Below are 8,858 nucleotides of genomic sequence, written 5' to 3'. Positions count from 1 at the left end.
AAAAACATCTGCTGCATTATTCTAAATAATTAGTAGTTAAATGGTTTCGCCAAGAAGAAAGAAATGCAATAAAAATGAATTAATGGAACATCAGATAATGATAAAGAGTAAAGTTTAAAATATTCTAGGGATGTATGTCGTTGCTGTTGTTATTTCCAAAAAACAGATAAATAAGTTAAATAATTGTTTATCAGACTCGTGATTGTATAACAGGCTGGTTACTGAAAATCGTGTGAGAGGTGGTATAGTTTAGCTCAGTTGAAGCCTGTTCAATTTAAAAAGTATCCATTGAGAGTGGTTCATGTGCTCCCCAAAATGACCACAGAGTGTCAGTATCAAGCTGTTCAGTCTAACGAGGAAGTTGATGTCTAGGCCCCAGCGAGGATCGAGCTCCCAAGGCCTTGTTTAAAAGACCAGTGCTCTACCACTGAGTTATCGGCTCCATAGTGTACATAGTGTACATAGTGTACAAAGTGTACTTTGTATGCAATTTATGAATAATTAGTCACTTTGTAAACTATTAAATAATATAGCCAAAGTGCTAAAATATATAAATGCCGATTATACAATATAATGATCACATTTATATAATATAATGATCACGTTTATAAAATATAATGATCACGTTTATATAATATAGTATCACATTATAACATTATACTGATCCCCACAAAACATTTCCACTGTGACAGCAATAGCTTCTGTACAATGTAACGTTTGTGAGTAATTACATTTATTTTTGCAAACTTCCAAGATCACAGCAACCTGTAGGTTATCAAAAGGTGTGTTTAATAGGCCTACACTTTTTGAAAGTCTTATTAGTCTGTTTGACAGAAAAAGTATTAGAACTATAAAAGTCTACTTGTTCTATGTTTTACACCCAACTGAGCTAAATCACTCAACAAAGCTTTCTGCAAAATCAACAATAAACTAAACTATTGCTGATTACGTCATTAAGGAGTTGTTACCTATTTCCAGGTAGATATGTGAAACACTGGTATCTGAATCAAACACAGTTGGACTTTGGTGGTTATTTTGATGAATGAAGTCATACAAAAGCTTTGAAACACTTCTGCACATAAATATGTATAACTTTCAAATCCATGTAATGAATGCAAGACATTAATGACATATTATTTTTATACGTATAATATATAATGAACTATTTTTCAAAACGAGTCCTGGCTGGAACAAGGGTCTTTCTGCATTTTTCTCTAATTAGAATGGCTTACCTCAGGATGAAACTGAGTCAACATTCAACATTGGGGAAAAGGCAATTTGTCAAATAGGTCTAATCGTATTTTAACATAACACTGAGGAGCATGCAAACATTCAAATTGGTAATGACATATGAAATAAAACTCTTATGTAAACAATGTGTATCTTGTTCACATGAGAAAAAAGAAAAGTGCTTGTAAGTAAAAGATATAAGTGAAAGAAAAGCTTGAATACAGTCAATGTTTGATATGAGTGAATTCCAATTGTAGTAAATTTTTAAGACAACAGCATTGTGCTAAATCCACACAACTATATTTTCATATGAAAATGGCATTTTTGAAGAATAACAATCTCTTACAAAAAAGGCTATACAACTATAGCACAATGCAAAGCAAAAATAACATTTTCAAGAAGTAAAATAAGCCGGATTTACTTTTTCTCCTATATATCATAGTCTAATAGTATAGTCTTACTTATTTTTCTAGTTTTACAATAAACTACAATATCAAATTGGTTAGATATATAATATATGATAATATGATATATGATATATATAGTTGTATAGTATAGTATTCTAGCGATGCTCAATTTGCTTATTATTTACATTAATCCCTCCACCACCCCTCCATTCTGTAAATTAAATCATGGCTACATTCTAACTGTTTGGTATATAATAAAGCAAATAATTACATACAAAATGTCATGAATTAAATAACACATTCAAATCATCCCCAATTAAAATCTATGTGCTCCCCTCCATAAAGCTATCATTGAATTCATCCTTCTCAAAAATGTAATCATATGTATATGTCTTTTTTAAATTCTAACAACTTTTCTTTCAAAGTGGGCTATGTCTCTTCTCAATCTACAGCAAACGTTGCATGGCTCAGCACATTAAATTCTTTCATTTTCCCATTCACACCAAACAGCCACAACTCTCTCCATTCCCGTTTCTTTACAAACTCTTCTTTCTGATTCTTGCTTATTAAATGTCTCATTCTCTCATAATAAATGTTCAGTTCCCTACATTCAACAATACAACTTTCCTTGTTCACTCTACACACATCACACTATTTACTTACATTCACATCAAACCTACTTATAACTAAATTAATTAATACTCTATTGTAGGGGTGGGAAAAATAATAGATTCTTCGATGCATCATGATTCTCTCTAGAACGATTCCGAATCGATGCAGATAAGTTAATAATCGGAATTTTAAAAAATTAAATCACTTCGCCTGCTGCAACATTCTGTTCGCTTCGCTCGCTGCAGAGCCAGGGTTTCCCCAGTGTATTATAAGCCTAGTGGGCCGCCAGGCTTTACTTGCCCCCCCCCGCCAGGCTTTGCGTTGCTTGTTTATTTATTTAAAATAGATTTTTTTTATACACCTCTGCTTTTTCTATACCGGGGAACAAGAGCGCACGTTCCCCCATGTAATCAGCGTAGCGCACACTTGTCCAGGTGCCGATTGAAACCCAAGTCACACTATCAAGTGTGTCATTATTACGGTTACATCGTTCTTGTCAATAAAGATATTATATTTAGGGATGCACCGATAATTCGGCGGTCGAAACACAGCTACAACACGGTGGAACAGCACCTGTTAAACGCTGGAAAGTCTCTTTGCGCAAAAGTGAAACTTGGCTGCATACGGAGCAGATTATGAACTCCCCGCGACATTCACTTCGCACCAGAGAACATTCTCTCTCTTTGAGCAGTTAACTAAAGAAATCAGCTCATCTGATGCATCTGTTATTCCCGTAATTGCAGCGTTAAAGTGTCTTCTTTCACAAAGATTAAGACCACGGAGTGAAAAGATGAAAAGTGCGCTCTGCTCTTCAGAGTCTGTCACCGGCGTTTTACTCAGATCACCTGCACTTCATCGCGACTGTACTCCATCCTCGTCATGAAGATCATTATTTTTATGTGGGGATAAAACACGTAGAGAATTAATCCAGTCTGCTTTAGATATGAAATGAGCGCTTGGAGATGCAGAGGAGTGACGAACGGCGCAGGAGAGGGAGAAGAGAACAGCGCAGGGGTGGTGCGCAGAAATAAAAGGGCCGTTTGTCTGCACCAGATGAGGCAGATGAGGGGGCACTACCACTTTTATATTTATGTTGCTTTATCTTACTTTTAAATGAGTAGCAAAGTATTAAAGTAAAAATTGTTGCATCGAGATGCATCAATAATCGGTTTAGAATCGAATCGTTGACCTAATCATAATCGAATCAAATCGTGAGGTGCCAAGAGATTCCCACCCCACTCTATTGTGTCATAAAAAGAAATAAAAATGTTCACATTCACTGTTAGGGCCCACGGTTGATGTAGTGGTTCGAGCCCCGTTTGGAACAACTTCGGAACAAGGGCCTTTCTGCATGGAGTTTGCATGTTCTCCCCTTGTGTGCGTGGGTTTTCTCCGGGTTCTCCGGCTTCCTCCCACAGTCCAAAAACATGCGATATGGGGATTAGGTGAATTGGTCACTCTAAATTTACCGTAGGTGTGAGAGTGTGAGTGAATGGTTGTTTGTCTCTTTAAGTGGCCCTGCGATGGACTGGCGAACTGTCCAGGGTGTACCCGCCTATCGCCCAATGTCAGCTGAGATAGACACAGCACCCCCTGCGACCCTCTGGTGGAGGATAAATCGGTAGATGATGGAAGGATGGATGGATGGACATTCACTGCTATTCCACTTTACTCTCAAGTTTTACCATATTTTCTTCACATCCATATCAATCATCACTTTCCCCCATACATTCTCTCTGTCAGTTTTCCCTTCTCCAACGTACATTTCTACGACTTTGTCTCCATTCATTCCCTCATCTCTTTCGATCATGCTCACCCATTCACTCGGCACCCCCTTCTTCATTTTCTCCATTACTCCTTCTGCTGTTGTTGGCCATATTTCATCTCCTCTTTCTCTGACTTCATCCACAATCACCTGTGACCTCATAAACCCTGGTTCGGATTCATAAACTAAATCTCTTACTGTTCTCATCCATGCCTTCCAGACCACCCGCTGTAAATTGTTACTCCCCCCGCTGTGATGTTTGGATTTAAGAATATTGGCTTACATTCATATTTAACATTCCCCACAAACTCTCCCCATGCTCCCATCATTTCACTCACAACACTCAACATTCCTATTTTCATTATCACATTATACTCCACTCTCACTGCAACCCTCACACCTATTTATTGCCTCTATCTGCCTCTTTCCTTCAACTCTATCATACTCCTATCTATCTTATTCCCACACACATACATCATTTCTGACTTGTCTATGTTGACCTTTGCCCCTGATGCCTTTCCATATTTCTCCAAATCCCTAAATACTCCTTCTACACTTTCCCTATTACTTAACTGTTACTGTGTTGTCATCTGCATACTGATATAATAAACTAATCTGTCTGTTGGGTAGTTCTATTCCCTTTATGTACATCGATAGTCTGCCGTTACAATTGATTTGTCTCGGGTGCACTGTGGAGTCGGTATGAGTGTTTCTAATGCCATGTTAGCACATACTATTGACTTGCGCTAGCCATAGCACCAGCAAACTCGGCAACTAGAAGAACTGAATGAAATTTCTTGAAAACGTCACCAGACGTCTCCATCAATAGAAAATAGGTCTTATGTCCAAAATTCCGAACTATCACTTTAAGCTATTCCCAAATCCCATTTACTCTCAGTCTCTGTGTAAACATTGGTGGTCTACTCTATCAAATGCTTTGTTTAGATCTAAACGATTTTGCCCTTTTTCTGTCCTTTCATATACTGTATAGAGTCCCTAATACTACTTACTGTGTCTACTATGTCCCTACCTGGTACACTATATGTCTGTGTACTCCGTACCACTTTCCCTATAAGTTTTTTACCTATTAGCTAACACCTGTGCAAGTATTTTGTAAACATTAGTGAAGGGAATTCCGGCTCTTTTTAGAGAACCGGCTCTTTCGGCTCGGCTCACTAAAAAGAACCGGCTCTTTCGGCTCCCAAACGGCTCTTCAGGTTGTTTTATTGCTTTCATTAATTTATCAACAACAATATAAAATTATGCACAAAATTAATTACTAAGTAAAAAAACGTGCTTTTTATTCATATATATGTTATATATGATATATGTGTTTATTATATAAATATGCTTTTATTCATACACTCTTGTTGTTTTTTACAAAATGTAAAAAACATCTATTTACAATTCAACTTTTAACTATTTCAATTTTCAACTTTTTCCTTTTAAACAAATTTTAAGTGAAACAACACAAAACACTGCAAACCACAACATAATAAAATATAGATTAAAATATGCAAAATAAAAAGAAAAAAAATGAACACCCAGATCTTTAATTAAGGTTGAGGTTGGCATTAAGAAATACCAAGTGCCTCAGCTGTGCAGGTTGTTTGTGGAGCTGGCTCTGTAGGATATTCTTTTCTTGCAGACTCTACACTCTGCCACTGTGTTGTCAACAAAATTGAAATGGTTCCAGATTTTGCTTCTTTTCCTGGTGTCACTCATTTTCTTACTATGGTAAAGGTATCTACTATACCTTTTCTAATGTGTCGATGTTGTCTCTTCTTTCTCTCTCCTGCTCTGTTCGTGTGTTACTGCTGCGAGTGTAACTACCGCCCCTCCCCCCGCTGCTCAGCGCAAACACAAGGCACACACGCATATTGACCAATCACATGCGGTGCGAAGAGAAAAAAAGTGAGAGAGAGAGAGAGAGCAGCGCTGAGCAGCGCTGAGCAGCGCTGAGCAGCGGGGGGAGGGGCGGTAGTTACACTCGCAGCAGTGACACACGAACAGAGCAGGAGAGAGAAAGAAGAGACAACATCGACACATTACAAAAGGTATAGTAGATACCTTTACCATAGTAAGAAAATGAGAGAGAGAGAGAGAGAGAGAGAGAGAGAGAGAGAGAGAGAGAGTGACAAAAAAAACAAAAAAAACAAAACACGGCTCCCAAGAAAGAGCCGGCTCCCGTCGTTCACTTCAAAGAGCCGGCTCTAAGAGCCGTTTCATTCGCGACCGACCCATCACTAGTAAACATTATTTAACACACTTATTGCCCTATAATTTCTGCTTTTTTTATATATATATATATATATATATATATATATATATAACACTAACTAATCCTAGTGTCATACTCTCTGTCATCTCCCCTGTCTCTTATGTTTGTCTAAATGGTCTTTCCAACACTGACACTAATTCCTCATTTAAATCTTTTTTTTTATGTGATTTTTTGGATTTTCTTTTTGATATTCTGTCTCTCCCTGTTAAAATAAACCTACCATTAAAATTATAGACCGTTCATTTCTTTGTTAGTGGATGATCTTACAAAATCAGTGAGGGATCAAATACTTATGTCCTCCACTGTATGGAATCGCCCCAACCACAACGCACTCTGTGACACATATTCCCCCCAGTTTTTTAAAAACTCCCTCCTCTCCTTCTCCCTATTGGTGCGTATATATTTATTAGCTTCACTGTTTTCTCCATGTGCACAAAAGTAATCCCTATACACCTTCCTTGCCCATCACCCTAATTTCACTCAGTTGGCGTTGTTCTTGTAGGCCGAGTATTCCATGCATATATTTTGTAACTGCATGTTCTCTTTTTGTAGAATTGAAAGACGACAGGTATGTTCTCCCCACACCAAGAGACCCTTATTGTTGATATGGTCCGTGAGAACAATGCCAACTGAGTGAAATTCAGCAGAAGATCAAAGAGGAAAGATTCCAGTATGTACAGGTTGGTAAACATCCATACACATTCAATGTTGATTGATCTAAGTAGTGATTTACTGAAGTGGCCTAAATCACCTTTTCTGTATCACTTACAAAGCTATATCTATGTCAACAGAGGGTTTTTCAACTGTATGCAATGGAAAGACCCCATGAATACATCTACATGGATGAAGCTGCGTTTACAATCTCACCAAAATGAGAAGGAGAGGCCATAATGTGATTGGCCATCGGGCTATTGTTGGTGTCCCTGGGCAGCGTGGTGGCAATGTCACATTAGGTGCTGCCGTCAGCAATCGTGGGGTTGTCCATCATCATGCCAACCTGGGGCCCTACAACACTCACCAGCTCCTCATTTTCCTCAATCACATGCGAGATGCTCTGTTAGGGCAGGAGGATGAGCATCCCATCTATGTTGTTGTTTGGGACAATGTGAGTTTTCACAGAGCCCTCCAAGTGAGAGAGTGGTACAATATGAACCAAGGTTTTATCAATCTATGTCTTCCACCGTACTCCCCTCTCCTAAACCCAATTGAGGAATTCTTCTCCACATGGCGGTGGAAGGTATATGAACGGCAACCTTACACCAGGGTAAATCTCCTGCAAGACATGGAACTTGCCTGTGGTGGCCTGGATACGGCATGCCAGGGGTTTTTCCCCGTTGCCTGGCCAGACAATATGTGGCCTGTGATGTGGATGAAGTCCTGTGGCCTGACCCAGTACGGAGACATGATGCTGTGGCTGAGTAGTGCACTTATTTGTATATGTTTGTACTTTATTTAAACATGGGCTTACTGTACACAAGTGGCAAATGCATTAGATTTCTGTTTGTTTGTACAAGTGCTACGTGTAAATGCACATTTATTTCTCATTTATGTCCTGAGCATTGTGTTTTCTATTTTTCTATGTGGGGTTTAGTGACTGTTCAGTAGTGTTTTTAATTTTGATCGAGTCGGGGCACGATTTGACAACATAGTTCAGTTTTGAGCACATATTGAACTGTTTTGAGGTGAAACTTTGGTTTTGCAAGAAGAGTCTGATGTTTTGTGAATGTAGCTTGAAAATTGGGTTTTGTGTTCACAGTTTAGAAAAAAGGATGAGCAGCTTTCACGAAATGTGTCTTAGCAATCGTGAAAAACTATAATTGCTGTTAACATTTACATACTGTACTATAATGTCAAAAAAGGTAATTACCGGTTCTCTTCTCTAAATCTTCAGATTATGGTGGACTCACTGAATCTACTGATATTTGGTTGTACCCTTTGTCCAGCCTCCCTCATGCTCATACCATGAACAAGAACATGGTCAATCACAGTAGCTCTGGTTTCATCAGATATTACTGTTCTTTGTCTTCGCTGATCACCTCGACTTCCTCTCACACGAACTCTTCCTCTCAGATTTCTATCCATTGTATGGCATCACAAACCAGTGGTCTCTGAACTGGCTTTATATGCTCCCTCACATCATTAGCCACAAGTGTGATCATTTTTGAGTTGTTGTGTTCAAGTGGTGACACCTGTGCTTTACCTGTGCATCGCAATGAAAATGTGTGGGCAAGTTGTGTCTAAACAGGTGAAAAGTGCTTATGGTTTTTCCAAAAGTGATGGATTCAGTCAGTGGGTTCAGGCAACTGAGCATTTGGGTTTAGTGTTTTAGCAATTGAGAAAAACTGTATTGAATTTGACTTGTACATATCTTGTCCTGTCTGCAATGTCGGTGCCAGGCCACATCATCCTTTTAATTATAGACTTTTAATTGCACCCCCCAATTATTCAATGTATCTGTTATTTCTCTGTCTTTATAGCGGACCGAGACAGGAAGTTCCAATATTGTTTTTTAGTGTGTATCTGCGTCCTTACCTTGTTTAAGAAGCCCTGAAGGTTCTAAACA

Source organism: Microchirus variegatus (assembly GCF_963457635.1).
Source record: "Microchirus variegatus genome assembly, chromosome: 21".
In the NCBI taxonomy this organism is placed as follows: domain Eukaryota; kingdom Metazoa; phylum Chordata; class Actinopteri; order Pleuronectiformes; family Soleidae; genus Microchirus; species Microchirus variegatus.
This window is presented reverse-complemented; position numbering follows the sequence as displayed.